The sequence below is a fragment of the Bos javanicus genome, chromosome 13, assembly GCF_032452875.1.
Source record: "Bos javanicus breed banteng chromosome 13, ARS-OSU_banteng_1.0, whole genome shotgun sequence".
Lineage (NCBI taxonomy): Eukaryota > Metazoa > Chordata > Mammalia > Artiodactyla > Bovidae > Bos > Bos javanicus.
In genome coordinates, this window is record NC_083880.1 from 34,831,849 (window position 1) to 34,852,808 (window position 20,960).

Genomic DNA, 20,960 nt, shown 5'->3' on the forward strand with positions numbered 1-20,960 from the left:
ATCCAGGGTCCATGGGCTCTGGCAGTTGCGACATGTGGGCTCCCAGGCTCCAGAGCACAGGCTCAGCAGTTATGGCTCATGGGCTTAGCTGCTTCGAGGCATGTGGCATCCTCCCAGATCAGGGATCAGTCCTGTGTCTCCTGCCTTGGCCTGTGGACTTTTTATCACTGAGCCCCCAGGGACGCCGCCCTTGTATCACTTTTTGAAAGCATCATCTTGGAAAACGGTTCCCTCAAGCACAGGCGGCCCTGAACTGGACAGCAGCCAACGACACGCCAGCATCCTAAAGGACACAGCTGGTGTCAGGATCCAGTCTCTGGAAGCATGTGGGAGGCTTGGTGTCAGAGCCTCCCTCTCATGTAGGGAGAATGGGCTTTATCTGCAGAAGCCCCGGCAGAGGCAACTTACAAGGAAATGAGCCTTGTGGGGACGAGGGGGCAAAGGGGCCTCTACCATGCGAAGTTCCCACAAAGCAAGAAACACTGTCACCCCTGCTGGGGAGTTTCAGACAGCCGTGAACTCTTGATCTGAGGCCACAAAGACGGCTGTGGTAAACACAGCCCAACCCCTGGGTTTTAAGGGCTGTTTTTTGTGCTCCCCCCGCCAAAAAAAATTTTCCTTCCTTCCTCCCCCACAAATCTGTTTATTACTAAAAAGCCCTGGAGCCTTGGGAACTGGGCTAGACCAACAAAAGCCTCTCATCTCCTGAGCCTCCTCCTCTATGGACTACACTAGGGAGGAAGGACCTGCTTTAGGAAGGAGACCCTACAAAGAAAGGAAAACAAAAACATTTCAAAAAGAAAACAAGGCCAAGAAAACCAAAAGAAGCCAAGAGGCAAGGGCAGGAGAGGACAACCTCGTCCCTCTGTCCGTGGTCCACATCCTCTGGGACCCTCTAGAGCCAGGGTTCTCAAACGTGCATGTACAGAGGGACCCCCTTGGGTCTCCACATCAGGGGGCAAGAAAGAAGTAAACTTCCAGTGGAGATGGTGAGCCCAAGGACCAAGAAGGAGACTGAAGGGCCTGTACCTGAGATGCTTTCAGTCTCAGAATCTGGTTTGTCCAAAGACAAAGGGAAAACCTCAGTCACAAGATAATAAAACTTCAGAATATAGCACCAGGAGGAAAACAAAACAATATATCGGTTTCAATGCACTCATGACAACTTGGGGGAAAAAAAAAGAGCAAATCCACAGTCAGGCCAGGATCCAGACTAAGTGACACGTTGAAGTTTAATTAAACTAGTCAAGCCTATATAAAAGCAGAAAGAATTTCAAAGGAGAAGGGGACACTGGGAAAATCAATACGGTTTCATTGCAGCAGGAAGAGGCACCCAAACTCAAGGTCAGACCCAGGGGGCTTGTCCAGTCTCTCCAACACTCTTTCCATCCTTCTAAAGCATTTCTTACTGGTGGAAAATAAACTGTCACTGAACTTGCAGATGATTATCTCTATGCAAAAACTCTGACAAGATTTTGTCAGTAATTCTAGACCAGTTGCAACTGGAGGGGAGACTACTGCAGAGAAAGGCAGACTTTTATCTGAAGGCTTCAAAAGACTTGGGTTTAACAAGAGGTACAGTGGAGGTGCCCATAGGAAAGGGATATTTCAGTGAGTTGTGGTCACATGTTACAGTCATCCTTTGGTATTTGAAGGGGATTGGTTCTGATCCCCTTGGATAACAATACCCATGGATGTTCAAATGCCTTATAGAACGTAGTGTGGTAATAGATGTGGTACATACATACAATAGACTACTACTCAACCATAAAAAAGAATGAAGTAATGCCATTTGCAGTAACATGGATGAACCTACAGTTCATCATACTAAGTGAAGTACATCAGACAAAGAGAAATACTATATATTACTTATATGTGAAACCTAGAATATAGCCCAAAGAACTTATCTAGGAAATAGAAACAGTCTCAGACATAGGGAACAAAGTGGTAGTTGCCAAGAGGGAGGTTAGGGAAGGGATGGAGTGGGAAGTTGGGGTTAGCAGATGTAGGCTGTTACTTATAGAATGGATAAACAACAAGGTCCTTCTATACAACACAGAGAGCCATATTCAATATTCTATGATAAGCCATAATGGAAAAGAATATCTAAAAAAGAATGTATATATGTATATCTGAATCACTCTGCTATACAGCAGAAATTAGCACAACATTGTAAATCAACTATACTGCAATTAAAATTTTTTAATTTAGAAAACAGAAAAGTTTGGTTTAGCATTTACATATAATCTATGCATATCCTCTCATATATTTTAAATCCTTTCTAGAAGATTTATAATACCTAATAAAATGTAAATGCTTTGTAAATAGTTGCCAGTATGCACCAAATTCAAGTTTTGCTTTTTAGAACTTTCTGGAATTTCTTTTCCCCCAATATCTTTGATCTGCAGTTGGTTGAATCCAGGGATGCAGAACCCGTGGACATGGAGGGCCAGTGGTGCCTACCTAAGGAGCACAGAGTCAGGTGCCTCTGGGTCCAGGGCATTTAGCAGAGCCTTGCCCCTCACTGGGCATCCAAGAGTCCCCCTTACAGACCCGAGAGATGAGGCTTCCCCAGATCCAACTTTCTCTCTGGCTACTTACTCTTTCTCTCCCTGGATGCTGAGAGCAGGGAAAGGAGGATCTTGACATTTTCCCAGAGCACTGGGCACTTCCTCCCCTACCTCCACCCCAGCAACCAAACAAACCTCAAGACACTTTCCTGAATTCAGTTCAGAGGCCCCCACCTCCTGTGAGGCTCCCCTGGCTGCTGCCCTCCTGTCTTAGGGACCTTTCTTGCTCAGTTCATGCTAAAGACCAGATTACAAACAACTACTATGGTTCAGGGGGCTTCCCTGGTGGCTCAGTGGTAAAGAATCTGCCTGCCACACAGGATCGCTCCCTGGGTCGGGAAGATCCCCTGGAGAAAAAAATGGCAACCCACTCCAGTATGCTTCCCTGGGAAATCCCATGGACAGAGGAGCCTGGCGGGCTACAGTCTGTGGGGTCGAAAAGAGTTGGATATGACGTAGTGACAAAACCACCATGACCTTTATGTGTCATTCTCAACCATCATGGGTTAGATTAGCTACAGCAATAGTAGTAATGGTAATAATTTTTAAATAATCATTTAACTTATTTGAACATTTATAAAAAATAAGTATCTTAGGACTTCCTGGGCGGTCCAGTGGTTAAGAACCCTCCTTCCAATGCAGAGGGCACGGGTTCAACTTCTGGTCAGGGAACTAAGATCCCACATGCCACGTCACAACTGGACAAGCCCGTGTTCAAGACCCAGCATGGCCAAAAAATTTAAAAATAAAAATTTAAAAATATAAAAAATAAAAAAACCATCTCCAAGTCAGCAAAATCACATTCCTATTAATAGAAGGTATCTACTGACAGGCCCCATGATAACTGACATACATCTCTGTGGGTCTGTGACAGTGTGGGGACAGCTCCATTTCATCAGCCTCCAGATACCGGTGGCCAAGCCAAGGTGACATTCTGTTAGCATCAATTTCAGGAGCTCACAAGTTGATGGAAAAACCATTAGTAAGTGACCGCAGTGGCATGTGCAGAAGCTGAGGTTGGAGGCAGGGGAGAAATGACAACAAGGGGAGGTGCCACAGGAGGGAGGTGGGGCCGCAAAGATGCTGAGCGGGAGGGACTTCCTTCAGAGACCACCGGCACCCCCACCACCTTTAGAAAGCGCATGGGACCACTCTCAGGACATCAAGGCTGCCTGGCTTCATTGTAATATGGAGGTGAGGCAGGATACAGAAAGCTTGCATAAATAAATCATAGACCATTTTTAGAGTGCCAACAATGGTCCATTTTATGTGTCAAGTCATTTATCAGAGATTTTGTGATCCTGAACCATTATGCTTGTAGTATATTTACACATTAGGATAACATCCATAGAGCACTGAGTATTTTCCTAAATACTGGGTTTTTTTGTACTAAGTAAATGTTGGTCGCTTTCACTAAATGAGGCTATATTAAACGCATTTTGAGGTACAATTTGAATGTGCCAACCTTTTTCCCTCTACTTCTCTTAACCAAGAGAATGTTGTATTTTTTTTTCTCAAAAATGGACTGAGCGTTGTTACAAGAGGCCTTTAATCCTGTATGTTTGTAGCATTTCACAGCCACAGTTCATTGCTCAAATGGATGTGGATTGACGGATGGGAACCAGTGAGCACAGGGCAGCTCGCTCTCCTGGGAGGGCGTCTGGCAGCCAGCACACAACCAGCTGCAGGAAGATGTCCACAGTCAAAATAGCAGCTGACGTGGGGACACATGAAGGAGAGCGAGCTAAAATAAGCACACAACCCTCCCTAGTGACACCCAGAAAGGCCACCTCCCCTCTGCCCTTGGGGACACCTTCCCACTTTGTGGGCTTTCCGCTGCCACCAGTGGGCTTCCCATGTATCTCACTACAGCACAGGTTCCTAAAAGGCCCAGTCCTCGTGCATTTCCAAATAGGCTCCTATAAAATCCTGGGAGGTGTTCTGCCTCACAATTCAAAAGATGTACATATCGCCCACAACTGCAAGTAGAAACATTGTTAATGGGCCGAATTCTCAATTTTAAGTTCTCTCCTATATAATTTTTTTCAAATTCTTTAGTGTCTCCTACTACTTGCCTAAGAGCAACCACAAAATGTGCAAACTCTGAAAAAAAAACTCAGCTTGCTGTTTAATAGATATATGTGCTCATGAGTATGATAAACAGTTGGACATAACTGAACACACACACATACACACACACAGCATCCAAATACAGAGCTATGTGTTCACCAAAATCAATCTGTTGAAATGCTAATCTTCAATGCGATGGTATTTGGAGGTGGGGCCTTTGGGGTGATTAGGTTATGAAGGTGGGACCCTCATGATGGTATCTGTGTCCTTACAGAAAAGACAGGGAGACCCTTTCTCTCTCTGCTCCTCTCCATGTGAGAACATAGCAAGAAGGTGTCTGTCTGCAAACCAGGAAGGGAGCCCTCACTTGGAACTCAATCTGCTGGCTACTAGATCTTGGACTTCAACGCCTCTAGAACTGTGAGAAATAAATGGTTTGTTGTTTAAGGCACTTAGTCTATGGAATTCTGTTACAACGGCCTTAAGACATATAGTAAGAGCCACCTTAATATTTCTGAAAGAAACAAACACACACATACACACATGTATATACGGATATATATACACATGTATAAATATACACACATATATCACATACACATACATATATATGTTTGTAAGTATAATGACAAAACATACAATATGCCAAGTTGCAAAACAGGATGCAACATTTCAACATTCCAAAGTGTACCGCAAAAGGTCTGACATTCTCCAAGTGCCCTTAAACCTGAACACACCTGAAACCCCAACATGAGCACCCTTTCCAGGCAGCTAGAGGAGGGACCCTAGATGTGCAGCTGCCACAGCAAAAACAGAACTAAGACCCTTTCTGGGATCACAGGCTCTGTGGAAGGCACGTGGGGTCTCCCCAGCACAGCAGTGGGTTCTAAGCAACCACCATGTCATGACCCCTCTTCAGTCTCCTGGATGCCACAGACCTTTGAGATTCACCAACTAGTGAGGGCAGATACTTTCTATCAGTCTTTGCTTTACATGTGCATGTTTTCATGAAAGTAAGATGACTATGATAGGCCTTACTCTTTTTTTTCCTAAATGAACAACATAAAAACAAATAGTATTTGATAAGAAAAATAGACACTAGGGGCTGATGTACACCATTGGGCATATGTGCCCATCAGCTCTCATGGCAGGTAAGGAGGCAATGGGCCCTGGTGGACCCCGGGCCACCCTCTCCTCCTCTCTCTTACCTCCTGGGTGTCTGTTACAGACATGGGTCTCAAGAGCTTCAAGTATGAGCAACACCAACCCTTTACAACACCAATATTGCCTCTGATCCGCCCCACACCAGCAGTTGTGTATAGTAAGTGATGGTGAAAGGCTGCTGTGAATTTAGCAGCGTGTCTCACAGGTCTTTATCTTCTAAGTCACAGCACTTAGCGGCATTCAGAGTAGTGCACCTGTGAGCCATGATTCAGCCTGAAGACGATGCTCAGAACAACACACAGCCCACTGTAACACAGCGAACATTACAATACAGTGAGCTACACGAGGTTTTGCTTTCCCAGTCCACGTAAAAGTTATATTTACATTACACTCTAGTCTATAAAGTGTGCAACAGCATTAGGTTGAAAAAAGTGTACATACTTTAACTAAAAAATACTTTCTTGCTAAAAAATGTTAACCATCATTTGAGCCTTCAGCTCGTCACAGGAGTAACACCTAAGACCACTGATCACAGATCACCATAACGAATAGAATAACGAAAACGTCTGAAATATTGTGGGAATTACCAAACGTGACAGAGACAGGAAGTGAGCAAATGCTGTTGGAAACAAAGGCACCCATAGACTTGCTTAACACAGGGTTGCCACAAACCTTTGGTTTGTAAAAAGCACAGTATCTGTGAAATGCAATAAAGCGAGGTCTGCCTGTGAATTCCTCCAGCCTTTGTGGTATTTCTGAAGGGCAAGAAAGAAGCAGAGCTGTGTTGAAGGGGGGCGTTGAGGGGGGTGCTGGTGTGGGCAGGCTGGCTGGGTCTGCTTGCCAGCTGTGTGCTCACCCACTGGTCCTTGGGATCAGCTGCTGTAGCCTTGAAGTGGTTGCCCCAAACACAGAGGCAACTTACTGAACACCTGCTTTAAAATACAGAGAGGTGGCCTGATAAAGCAACATCAGGAAAAAGTTTCTAAGTAGTGCTAGAAGAAACCATCATTGTAGTAGATGGCAGTAAAGTAATTAGGAAGAGAGAGAGAAATGACTGAAAATCTTGTGCCCAAACTTCCAGCCCTGAGTTAGTGAACAAACTGGTAGATTGGTGTTCCTTCACATGTAGGACGCAGGGACATTCTGATGGAGGGAACAGCAACACTCAGAAGTCACACCTCCCCCCACCCCAAGCTTCCAAAAGTAGGAGAAATAAGCAAGTGAGACCAGAGAACTGAGGTCACTAAACATGACCCAAGTCAACATACTGAGGATAAATACACACCTCTGGGGATGATTGGCCACTAGACATTACCCCAGGTAATGCCACAAACTCTCTTGCTCACTGTTAACTGCTTTTTTTTTTCCTTTTAATTTACATATTTGTGTTAGTTGCTGTTAGTTGTGTGTGCTCAGTCGCATCCAACTCTTCGAGAGTCCGTGGACTATAGCCCGCCAGGCTCCTCTGTCCATGGAGTTTTCCAGGCAAGAATACTGGAGTGGGTTGCCATTTCCTACTCTAGGGGATCTTCCCAACCCAGGGATCAAACCTGAGTCTCCTACATTAGCAGGTGGATTCTTTACCTCTGCACCACCTGGGAAGCCCACAGAGTTGTGTTAGAATATATATATATGTGTGTATACACACACATACACATATATACATACACACCTGACCTGCCTCTTGAGAAATCTGTATGCAGGTCAGGACGCAACAGTTAGAACTGGACATGGAACAACAGACTGGTTCCAAATAGGAAAAGGAGTACATCAAGGCTGTATATTGTCACCCTACTTATTTAACTTATATGCAGAGTACATCATGAGAAACGCTGGGCTGGAAGAAGCACAAGCTGGAATCAAGATTGCCGGGAGAAATATCAATAACCTCAGATATGCAGATGACACCACCCTTATGGCAGAAAGTGAAGAGGAACTACAAAGCCTCTTGATGAAGGTGAAAGTGGAGAGTGAAAAAGTTGGCTTAAAGCTCAACATTCAGAAAACGAAGATCATGGCATCCGGTCCCATCACTTCATGGGAAATAGATGGGGAAACAATGGAAACAGTGTCAGACTTTATTTTTCTGGGCTCCAAAATCACTGCAGATGGTGACTGCAGCCATGAAATTAAAAGATGCTTACTCCTTGGAAGGAAAGTTATGACCAACCTAGATAGCATATTCAAAAGCAGAGACATTACTTTGCCAACAAAGGTTCGTCTAGTCAAGGCTATGGTTTTTCCTATGGTCACATATGGATGTGAGAGTTGGACTGTGAAGAAGGCTGAGAGCCAAAGAATTGATGCTTTTGAACTGTGGTGTTGGAGAAGACTCTTGAGAGTCCCTTGGACTGCAAGGAGATCCAACCAGTCCATTCTAAAGGAGATCAGCCCTGGGATTTCTTTGGAAGGAATGATGCTAAAGCTGAAACTCCAGTACTTTGGCCACCTCATGCAAAGAGTTGACTCATTGGAAAAGACTCTGATGCTGGGATGGATTGGGGGCAGGAGGAGAAGGGGACGACAGAGGATGAGATGGCTGGATGGCATCACTTACTCAATGGATGTGAGTCTGAGTGAACTCCGGGAGTTGGTGATGGACAGGGAGGCCTGGCATGCTGTGATTCGTGGGGTCGCAAAGAGTCGGACACGACTGAGCGACTGATCCAATCTGATACATACACACACACATATATATGTGTGTATGCATGTGTGTTATAAATTTTCACAATTTACATATATATGTGTATGTATATATATTTTCTTTTGCAGATTCTTTTCTATTACAGGTTATTACAAGATATTGAATATAATTCCCTGTGCTACACAGTAGGTCCTTGTTGTTTATTGCTTTTATATATAGTAGTGTGTATCTGCTAATCCCAAACTCCTATTTTATCTTATTCCCAAACCCCCATTAACTGAATCATAATCTTTCTTTGAACAGGTATCTAGAAGCTGACATCCATGAAAAGTGTCACAAATGCATGTAAAGTACACATTTTCAGAGGAGTACCGGGGATAAAGTTAGTTAATAACAGTAAGAGCAGTGACTAATGGTCCTGTACAGCTCAATATCTGCCAGGTGCTGTTCTAAGCACCATGTACAAATCAACCATTTATCATCACTCCTCGCTGCTATTTTTATCCCCATTTTCTACAGATTTTTATCCCCATATTCTACAGATGAAGAAACTAGGGCGTTGAAAGGTTCCCAAGGTCACATAGGTGGTTAATAGCAGAGTCTGTCTCCAGATCTCTCTCTCTTAACCACTATGCCAAGCTTACCAGTGATTAAAAAAACAACGCAAAAGCTTTAAGAGATAGGAAAGCCTTTGGACAAGATTCTGCACTTTTCACGGCTGGTGTCTCCAAGCTAAATCTATATATCTTATAAAAACCACAGATTTGGTCTGACTTCCCCCCTCATGGTAAGATGGATCTTCACTGCTGTGACAGCTCAAATCCAGTTTTATATCCCACTGTTCAGTCACTCAGTCATGTCTGACTCTTTGCAACCCCATGGTTTGCAGCAAGCCAGCCTTCCCTGTCCATCAAATCTCCTGGAATTTGTTCAAACTCATGTCCACTGAGTTGGTGATGCCATCCAACCATCTCATCCTCTGTAGTCCCCTTCTCCTCTTGCCTTCAATCTTTCCCAGTATCAGAGTTGTTTCCAATGAGTCAGTTCTTCGCATCAGATGGCCAAAGTATTGGAGCTTCAGCGTCAGTCCTTCCAATGAATATTCAGGGTTGATTTCCTTTAGGATTGACTGGTTTGATCTCTGTGCAGTCCAAGGGACTCTCAAGAGTCTTCTCCAACATCACAGTTTGAAAGTATCAATTCTTCAGTGTTCAGCCTTCTTTATATTCTATGTCTGGCAGGTAATGCCTTGCTGCCAGGAGAGAAATAATAGGAATCTCTACCTCAGCCCTGGGGTAGGGCTCACTCACCTTGTACATATGCCACATGAGCCTGCTACACATGCACAGAAGTACCCCAATTGCCATCACTGTCCCCAGGGATCAACCAAACAGATGTGTACTTAGAACTGCTGGGTACAGACACTGCACTGGTGCAGAGAAGGAAAAAAGGAACTCAGGCAACAGGGAAGGTTTGAAATATTACATAAAAGGTAATTAAAAGTCCAAGTAGAAGAGACTGGAACACAGAATTGAAGGGAGAAGAGAAACTATATTCACACAGGAATACTTTGCAGTAATAAGGAACAAACTACCAATAACATATCGGTGCCTCTCAAACAGAGACAGACTGCATGATTCCATTTACAGGGCATTATAGAAAAGGCAAAACCATAAGGATAGAAAACACATCAGTGATTTCCAGGGGTCAGGGCTGAGCAATTACAGTGGAGCACATTCCAAGGAACATTTTGCAAGGACGAAAACTTTTTTTTTGATTATGGTGGTTACAAAACTGTATCTGTATGCACTTATCAAAATGCACAGCCATATGCTTTTTTAAAAAGTGAATTTTACTGAATGTAAATTACACATTGATACATCTGACTCTTTAGAAGCAGCCCAAAGCAATTATGCCAACAAAATTATCTCATGGAATGGGGCTCTTAGGATCTTCTACAAGGTTCTACAGACCATGTATCCAACTTCCTCTATTAACTCCCACCCCTGATTTCTTCTCATATAATATTTATAGGAAGATGATGAGTAGCTCATTGGTAGGAGAAAAAGCTCCATTAGTCTTACAAAATTTCTTAAAGTAACCTCTGAGTGCTTAGATAATTATGGGAACTCTACTGTACTAAGAATAGACATGCCTATTGGCTCTTTTTCCTTGTGCTATATACGTGCCTGCTAATCACTAACAAGGCAAGTAAGATCCCAGCAGCTCTGTCCATGGACACGGATGGCCACCACAAAACCATTACATCACCAGGAAGTCCAGGTCCTCATGTCCATATGGTACCTGTGTTCACATGTTGAACCCCACACTGGAGACTGACCAAGGTCACTGCTAAGATCTTTAGGCAAGAGCTAAATCGAAGATAAACTCTGGCTATTGGACTGAAAACTTTATTAAGGCAGGAAAATAAAAAACATCATTGGCATTTTGAACAACATAAACTGCTCTGTGACTTGGTCTATATATGGAAACCAAAGACAATGTGAATGACTCTGGTTCTTTCCTTCATTCAACGCCCAGCAGATACCTCTTGATTGCCTATGTATGTGAGGCATGAAAGATACATGTATATCATTGTAAGTCCCTGTCTTTATGGAGTTTACATTCTCTTGGGAGGGATAGATGAACTATAAATAAATGAATGAACATTTAAACCAAGCAATCAATCAATAATAAGCTGAATGTCCATTAGTAAGAGAAGGAAGGAAGGAAAAGCCAGGTAAGAGGATGGGGTTTTTTCATTTAGATAAAGTGGTCGGGTCTCAGGCAGTTGTCTTTGAGCAGAAACCTGGAAGAACTGGCCAGAAAGCTGCAGGGTATGTGGAGGGAGGGGGGTTCAGGAGCAGGGAAGTGTGAAGTTTCAAGTTTTGAATGGGTGCATGACAAGCAAGGTGGCCTGTGTGGCTGGAGCAGAGGGAGGGACAGGGAGTTGCCTGGGAAGCCAGCAGGAAATGCAGGACAGGGGAAGCTGAGCACAGATCACAGGCCTGTGCCAAAGAAGGACTTGGGATTTGATTCGGAGGTATGAGAAGCCACTGGAGGTATGAGAAGCCACTGTAGGTACGAGAAGCCACTGTAGGGTTTACAGGAGGGCACGAATGATCTTGATTTAAAGAATCAGTCTAGCTGCTCCAAGAAAAATAGACCTCGGGGTTTAGGTAGATGGGGAAGAGGGAAAGAAGCAGCAGAGAACTTGATAGGAGGCCACCACCACCAAGAAGGCAGAGACAGTCTGCTCCAGACAGGGTGGTGACACAGGTGGAGATGCAGAGATGAGAAGGGGCACCGAGTGCAGGCTGGCACCGCCCACTAAGCTGGAAGAGGTTAGCTCCATATATAAGAGCTGTCATCTGATTGGCTGGGAAAGGCATATTATGCTGCTTTCAGGAAGTTCAAGAGGTGAGTTAAGATATAGAAATGTTAATTTAACCCAAATAACATTGTACCTTATGACTGCAAAAGCTTTACAATGGGAATAGCTGACTCGGGACCAGTTTAGGTATTAACTTTATCTTGCCATGGAATCCCCACTGACTAGGTAATTTACTCTATACAGCTAGGAAATGGATTTGTGTAAGAAACTATATATTCCATTAGTGAACTTTCCAGGGAACAGTGATTCCAGGGAAGCTAATAAAAACTTCAAAGCTCTCTATAATATAGCACCAAGGCTTTGAAGATCCCCCTTATTTAACCCTTGCTAAAAGAAAAGAACGCCAGCAAGACTGTAGAGTATGAATATTCCTTACCACATTTACATTGCAAAAAGGCTTTGCCTGGGGACTTCCTTGGTGGTCCAGTGATTAAGACTCTGGGCACCCAATGCAGGGAACTGGTCAGGAAACTAGATCCCACCTGCCACAAATAAGAGCCTGCACACAGCAATGAAGATCCAGTGCAACCAAATTAATTAACTTTAAAAATATTTATTTATTTACTTGTTTATTTTTGGCTGTTCTGGGGTCTCATTGCTGTGTGTGGGCTTTCTCTAGTTGTGGAGAGAAGCAGGGGCACCTCTCTGGTTGGGGTGCTCGGGCTTCTCATCATGGTGGCTTTTCTCTTGTTGCGGAGCTCAGGTGCATGGGGTTCAGTGGTTGCTAAACGTGGGCTGAGTAGTTGCGGCTCCAGGACTCCTGAGGATGGGCTCAGTAACTGTGGTGGATGGGCCTAGTTGCCCCTTGGCATGTGAGATCTTCCAGGACCAGGGATCAAACCAGTGTCTCTGGCACTGCAAGACAGATTCTTAACCACTGGATCACCAGGAAAGTCCAATTAATTAACTTTTTAAAAAAAGGCTTTGTCTGTTGGGAAAGAAAAGTCAACTTGTAAGACTCTTTAATTAGCTTATGCATTAAAGCCTTCAACATAAAGGCTCTTTGTTGGCTATAATCCACATTAAAACACTGATCTACTTTACAGATTATTTTCTTCAAGCTGTCCTAAGATTTCTTGAGTTTTACGAAGTTCCACTGAACTTAGAAAGAGGCTAGAAACAGTACACAAATGCAGAGCGGTAGGGTGTCTGATTCCTGTCAAAGTGACAAGCAGAAAGTCACCAAAGCTCAGGACGCGGTGCACGTCCCCAGAATCACATCTGTCTCGTCCAAGATAAGATTCGTGCCCAGGATTCAAAGCATAAGGAAAAGCTTACATTGTTTTGGTTGGAATAATTCAGTCTGCTGACATCTACAGTGTCTTCCAGGAAGATATCAACTCCCTTATTTTCCATCTTTTCCTCCCTCTTTCTTCCAAGTCAATCTTAAGAGCAACAGTACAGAGCCTGATGGGGAACCAGATCAAAACACACTTGTGGGTGCCAAGCATGGGGACCTCTGGAGACAACATCCTTTTAATTGATTCCTGTTGGTGAAAAAATGTTTCAATCCAGTTGGAACCATCTACACTTGAAACCATCTTATAAACTTTGTGTGCTTTTGATTTTTGAAAATTTTACTCAAAAGAAATAAGCTCCCCAATGTAACCAAATTCATCCAAGCTCTCTCTCATCAGCCAAGAGAAAAATTTCCTTTCAGTCACGTTAGGGCTAGGACAGGTGACCTAAACAGCTTCCCGGTGTCACATTTTTTTAAAGTCCTGTAATGGTTTTCCAGGTGTTTTCCTACTACTCTGTATCTTAAGAGATACACTTGGATATACTCCTGGAAAGAAAAATTCACTGTTTTGCTCTAAAGGATTAAGAAACCAAATTAAGAAACTCAATCTCTGAATTTAGTGACTTTTCCCACACTATCAGCTATTAAAGACAGATTTTTTTTTTTCTGGCTTGTTGCTTTAAGATGTCAAGATGTATTCTGCTTTTCCAATCTGGACATGGTGTTTCCTTTCACATCACCCCTCATTGTTACACTAACCAGATGTTTCTGCCTTTTTCCAGAAGACAGTGGTATTGAGACTTTACACTCTAGGCTTCTCCCAGGTCATCCGTTCAGATATTTACCTCATTTCTTCCCAATGGTTCCAGACAAATCTTCTTTATATCCATGATTTTAAAAATCTCAGAGCTAACACACACACATGCCTACGCAGCGTCATATCCTGTGCCAAGACTGAATTAGTGTGGTTTTCTCTTTGGACTCATCATATAATGACCTAAAGATGGATTATATCTGGATTCTCAGAGGCCTGTTAAATATTAACCAGGATGATGTGAAATGTCCAAAAACTGGGTCTGTCTGAACCTCCATTATTAATCCAGTCTGCCATTATTTCTTGGTGAGATTCTATAATTCATTTTGAAACTGTCACCAACCCACTTGTAAAGCTAATGAAACCTATAATCTCCCTCTCCAGAAATATTCTAAAATGAAATGGTAGCTATCATGGCTGTTTGAGAATAGGGATTAGCGAACTGCAACCCCTGGGCCAGATCTGGTCCACTGTCGATTGTTGTCAATAAAATTTTACTGGAACACAGACGTGCTCACTTGTTTCCACAGTCTATGTGGCTGTTTTCCTGCCTCAACAGTTGAGTTGAATAGATGTGACAGAGACAGTATGGCCTCCATAGCCTGTATTTTCACATAGCCCCACAGATAATATTTACTATCTAGCCCTTCACAACCTGTAATATTTACTATCTAGCCCTTCACAGAAAAGTCTGCCCATCTCTGCTTTAAAATCAGTGACTCAGAAGACAGTGATTATTATTTCCACTCTGTGTGATTTTGCAAAGTAAAATGATAAAATTATGTGTAAAAATGCCAGGATTCAGTAGGCAATTAATACTTGTCCCTTCTAGTTGCCAGGCTCCTTCTGGTCCTCTAGTCTCTTCCTCTCTGCTGTATTCTCCTTGCAGAGTTGAAAGTTTACTACTCTTGACACTGGGAATTATTTCAGTATTGGCTATTTTATCTTTTCATTATCTACAGACTTCTTTTTCTTCCCATTGAGAAGGTGGCTTTCTCTGCAAAGTGCTATATCTCAGTTACCTTTGTTTTCCCATGGCCTGGCACATAGCCAAATCCTAGCCAAGATTTTTCTCAAAGAATAAGTGAGCCAAGAAATAGCAAATCTACACTAGAAATATTTGTAATTCTAACAGTCCATGCAAAGATCATTTATAATAGACAAGTATTATAGTATCAGGTTTCCTAAACTAAATTTCACAAATAATGAGCACTTTTTTGGGGGCGGAGTGGGGGGGGGCGGTATCATGGATTTAAGGTTACAGCTTGCTACATATTACAGTAGTTTTATTGATAAGACAAAGGGCAAGTTAACACTCAAACCATGCATAGGTACAAAGACGTTCCTAGAACCCAAGAAAACAAAAATGATTCCTGCTTACACCCAACAACTTAAAAGAAATTAAATCCTCTAACCAAACCTCTTATCTTTGAGTGATAATGTAAAGTATAATATTCTTGGTCTATAAAGAGAGTCTGAATTTAAGATTTCTAATCATAGTGACACACTTTTGCATAAAACAATTTCTTTGAAAAGATCGTTCTCTTGTTTTTTCATGGACTTAAATGAAGGGTTTCATTCACTTAAAAAATGAATTATAAAAATGAATTAGGCAGTGAGGGTATAATAGTGAGGAAATAAAGTTCTTGCCCTCACTTTACTGAAACAGATTATCTTAGATCTTACAATTCATTTTGACAAGATTCTTCAAGTTATTTATCTTTCATAAATTTTCCATCGTATTAAGTTTCATAAATAACTAAGGGAGTCTCACATCTCCACAGTAGAGGCAGGTTTTCATATTGGATTGTTTTCCATCAGTGCTGTAACAAATTACTACACACTTGGTGGCTTAAAATAACTTTATTATCTTACAGCCCTAGAGGTTAGAAGTCTGAATTGGGTCTCACTGGCCTGAAAATTGAAGTGTCAGCATGGCTGCATCCCCTCTGGCAGCTTCAGGGGCGAATCTATTTCCTGGCCTTTTCAGCTTCTAGAGGCCCCTGCTTTCCTTGACCTGTGGCCCCTCCTCCAAAGACTTCATCCCACGGCATCACTCTTACACTGACTCTCCTGCAACTCCTTCATGTCAGAGGACCCTTGTGATTACGTAGGACCCACCTGGACCATCAGGATAACTTCCCCATTTCAAGGCCAGATAAGACCTTCCTATTTGCCATGTAACCTAATATATCCATAGCCTCTGCGAATTAGGATGTGAACCATGATTCTTTGGGGAGTCATGATTCTCCCTACCACACATAACTTTGTAGCAAGCAGTTCAATAAGCCTAGGTCACAGCCATGACCCAGGGTAGAACCTGAAATACCAGGACCCCTAGAAACCAGCCCTCCAATTTACTAGAATGTTACTCCTATCCACGCAGTCCCCTGACGCCTCCCAGAGGCACACCACCTCCTTTCCCCAACCAGTCCCACCATGGTTGCCATTTCTTATTCATCAAACCATGTTCTATTCATGCCCTCAACTCTTCTAAGAATAAAACTAATTTTTCCTCCATTTGTTCCCCCTCCAGGTGAAGGGAAAACCATGCCTTTTCCTCCATCCTTCTATTCTCATGATGGATAAAACAGCCCTGCCCTAGTGTTACACAAAGATTTATTATAGTAAAGATTTATTCATCTCCATCCTGTTGTTGTGTTACTATCTGTGTTACAGAAACACACATATCATCAAAGTTCAAATAATAAGGGTAGGCATGTGTGTGTGTGTGTATGTATGATATAAACTCATTGAGAGCAAAGACTATTTAACTTGTTAAATACAGATACTTAGGAAATAGTACAGTCAGCTTACCTCCAGTCCTAAGGAATTACTAAGTAGTCTTGGGCCATGACAATAAAATAAGACATGTTTCTGAGACTACACTCAGAGTCTCATAGAGATTTCCTCTTGTCTAAAGTAGAGAGAAGAGCCAGGTGGGCCCGGCTCTGGCAGGGCAGGGAGGGTGACCCTGGGCCCTGAGATGTCATCTTCGGGGACCAGAGCAGCTGGTTATGGAACACTGAGCTGGATCCTGGTGAGGGAGATTAGAGCCAACCCTTCTGTTTTTGACAACGGCCTTTGGCCACAACTAGGGCTCCTGTTCAGCTAGCATCTGCTATGATGCAACACCCATGTGGCTGCATGGAGCGTATTTTCTAAGTCTCTTCTCCTACTGGCACTCGGTTACGATCCTTGGGTACTGGAAGCATCTCTTGAGAACGAGCCCTACTCACTTATACAAGAGTTCACCCCAGGTCATCAGAAGCCAACTGTCCACCAAACCAAAGATCATTCACCTTAGAACTTTTCAAATCAAAGGTTTCTAAAATACCTTGATCAACTGGGTATTGAAAACTGCTATTTAATCATTTTTAAAATCTCTAATAAAAAAATGGAAACTTAGGGAAGAGACTGAATCATTTTGACTTCCTCTGTGAAAGCTTCCCAGGTGCCACAGAGGTAAAGGATCTGCCTGCCAATGTAGGAGACACAAGAGACATGAGTTTGATGCCTGGATAGATCAGGAAGATCCCTGGAGTAGGAAATGGCAACCCACTCCAGTATTCTTGCCTGGAAAGTCCCATGGACAGAGGAGCCTGGTGGGCTACAGTCCATGGGGACACAGAGAGTCAGACACGACTGAGCACAGCACACACACCCACTCTGAGTGTCCTGGACGCCCACCGTTCTGTTCCACACATTCTCCATCTCCAACTCAGCTCAGCAGCTACCCCCAGCCCATGAACCCAGATGCCAAAAAGATGTATTTTCCCTCCAAGTAACACTTCTAGGCACAAGACGTGAAAACTACAGGAATGTTTCCATTTCTCTTGTGAGTCTAGGTCCTTCTGTGAAGGCTTCCCAAGTGGTGCCATCACCCCTCACATGGGTTGACATGGAACCACTGGGTGGGGCTGGAGGGCTGCATCAGAGGAGCTGACTATACTGAGACTAGACGTCAGCTCTGGGGTCACAGCCAAAGGGTCAGGTTATCACAAGTGCCCTGTGTATCCTGGGAGGGTGATGGAGCCCAGTGCGAGAGGGGCAAGGGGAAGGAGAGACAAGGTGGTCACAGCTCAGGCTGCGGATTCCCCCGGTGTGACTGGCATCACCTGCCGGGCTTGCTTTCCTGGGGCCGGAGGTAAGGGCAGCAGGGGCTCTGCAGGGCTGCAACCAGGTGGGCTTCCAGGAGGTGGAGGTGGGGCAGGGACTAGGCTTGGTAAGGGAGGCTGGGAAGGGATGACCCTGGGGGAAAGGAATAGGAGAGCATGGAGCAACTGGAGAGCAGGCTCAGGGCGCACAAAGCAGAGGAGGAGGAGAAGTTGGCAGCAATTACGTGACACCGAGTGAGAGCTTCATAAATACTTGGTGATGACGAGAGAGACTCCAGCCACCTCTGCACAGAGCCTGACAGGGAAAGGCTTGACAGTTTCTCAAGTGTCAGCCGGGGGGGCGGGGTGTGTGTGTGTGTGTGTGTGTGTGTGTGTGTGTGTGTGTGGACAAGGAGATGACGATGATGATGATGAACAAGAAGAAGAAAGAGAAGCGGGCAGGGGAGGACAGGAGCAAAAATCCAGTTTTACGATATTAATATCTCACGATCATCTCAAAGTTACTCATCAGCTGACCAGAAGGCAACTCTTACTGTGCCTTACAGCCTGTCTTGTACCTACAATGTCCTTTCCAGATAAACTCTCTTAGCACAGAGGTTCTGAGAAAGAACCTCTTGAGAGCTTCCCGCTCTCCTCCTTGTGATTGTGGGGTTGGGTGGCAGGGAAGTAAAAGCCATAACCAACCAGAATTGACCCTCAGGGCAACCACTCAAAGATGTTATTAGATCATCCGAATTAGATTTGACTTTCCATCAGCCTGACTCCGTATCTGCTGCAAATCACATCCCATGCCTTGCAATGCAGCCTCTGTCTGTCCTCCTTTATTTAAACAGAGGCAGGGCTTAGTCTGGGCCACCTTAACCTTCCTGTCAGGGACAGATACTCTGCTGCCACGTGACTTAACCACAGGCTTCCTCTTAGACCCGACCAGAGGGGAAGACTCAGTTGTGACAACCAGCACACACCCTTCCTGCCTCCACCAGCCATGGCCCATCCATCAGAGATGCTTCCTAGGAGGGGCTGGTCCCACCATTTACACCAGAGCTGCCCCGTGGCGGCTGCCTCCCTTCCATGTCATACCTGTAAGCACCCAGGAAATGCCTTCAATAGCTGACAGTTTAACCTAAGGTCTCCAAGGTGGCGACAATACCGCACACCCCCTCCCCAGGCCCTCTGAGGGGACCAGGCGTGGGTGATCACACCCCACAGACCAATGGTCAGTGAGTAGACCAGCCGCTGTGTCAGTCCAGCAAGAAGTTCATGGATGAAGGGACGGGTCCTGAGCCTAAGGAATCTGGGTCAGAAAGATGCATTCGCCACCTCATTTACCCCAGTAAACGTTCATCACGCACCTTCCACATACCAGACACTGTTCCAGGCGCTTGACGTCAAGTAGCAAACAAAACAGAAAGAAATCCTTTGCCTCCTGGAGTTAACAGTCTAGTAGTAAGTGAGGAAATGCCTCTTTCCACATAATTAATGTGAAAGGAACCAGAGCAATGGCACGAGACAAGGGCCCAGCAATGCTCGTGCAGAATGGAGGAGGAGAAAACACTTCTTGCTGGAATAAGGGAGGCTCGAGGAGGAAACAGGAGCATGACTTCGTTAAAACACAAATAAATATGCCTTCAGAGGCTCAAATATATATAGAAGTTTTCAGGAAAGACGACCCTACTGTGCTTTCTTTCATGTATTAAGGACTACTCCTCCATCACCTCCAAGGACAGGTCAATGGGGCTATGGGAGCAGGAGGCAGACACTAGGGGTTCAAGGGTGGCAGGGCAGATGGGGTTCAAAAGTCATGTTCAGACCCTCATTACAGTCAGATGTATAATCAACTCATATAATCTCCCTCACGGCCCAGCAAAACCTACATACCCACTTCAGACAGTTTACTATCAGCTTTCATCACTGTCCCCCTCTGTTGATCCCAATGGTCAATCACCCTGATTCAGTGTGTGCTTTATCTGTGCCCGCCTGCTGTCAAGAGCCCTCTGGGATCCCACCCTGCATCCATTGCAGCCCACATCACACAGAAAAATGCCCACAGAGTCTCTCTCCCTGAACAGCTTTTCTGGAAATATACTCGAGAATCAGAGAGTCACCTTTCAGTAGATGTGCAATAATCTAGTTGAATCTCTTGGCTTAATTTTTAAAATGTGTGAATTAAACACACACACAACTTTGCTTCCTTTGGGCCATCAACTGAGAAACTGCATAATTCCTTTTGGCTGGAACCTAGAAAACTTTGTTCCAAATTCAGCCAGGCTCCTCTTTTGGAGAATCCTTGTCAGACAGGTGTGCAGTTTCTATAGAAACGCTTCCATCAACAGAGATGCTCCTCCAGGCAGGGTAGCCTGTTCACTGACAGTCAGAGGTTTCAAAAATTCTAATTTTTTTTTATATCCTCAGCCTATGGGCCCTGAGATCGATTTGGCTTTTTAAAAAACAAAAAGTAGATCGATATGAATTTAAAAGTGATTTCCTTTTAGCCATGAATCCAGTCATTAAGCAGAGCAATTTGAAGGAGAGGAGGAAAATCAATGGATACACTGAGAAGTGGAAAAGAGGAACTGTGATTGTCCGTAATGACAAAATATTGCCAAGAGATTTGGAAAGACAGCCTTTTGAGGAAACAATAAGTTTGGTGGTCTTAATGGCAGTCCTGAGGACTAATGACGGTCCTCGGTTTTGGCTGTAAGTCCTGGGAAATGGGAAGAAGGGCACCCCGCGAGGACTACCCCTGGCCTGGAGAGGATGACCAGCTTTAGGATGAGGGGGCTGAGAGGGTGCTGTTCCTGGGGTCCAGCCAAAGAGATCTGGGCGTGTCCAGGTAGGGCTAGCAGCTGTCATGGGGCTTAAGTGAGTTAGACCTGGGGAAAGACCTAAGGCAGCCACTGGTGATTAAGTTTCATCAAATTTATGTGTGATTAAAGTAAATCCCTA

General features: G+C 44.1%; 1 long non-coding RNA gene across 1 annotated transcript in view; it reads right to left on the reverse strand.

Annotated features, from left to right (window-relative positions):
• LOC133259130 (uncharacterized) overlaps positions 1-20,960 on the reverse strand; it is a 73,549-nt gene that overhangs the window by 12,118 nt on the left and 40,471 nt on the right. The window lies entirely within an intron of this gene.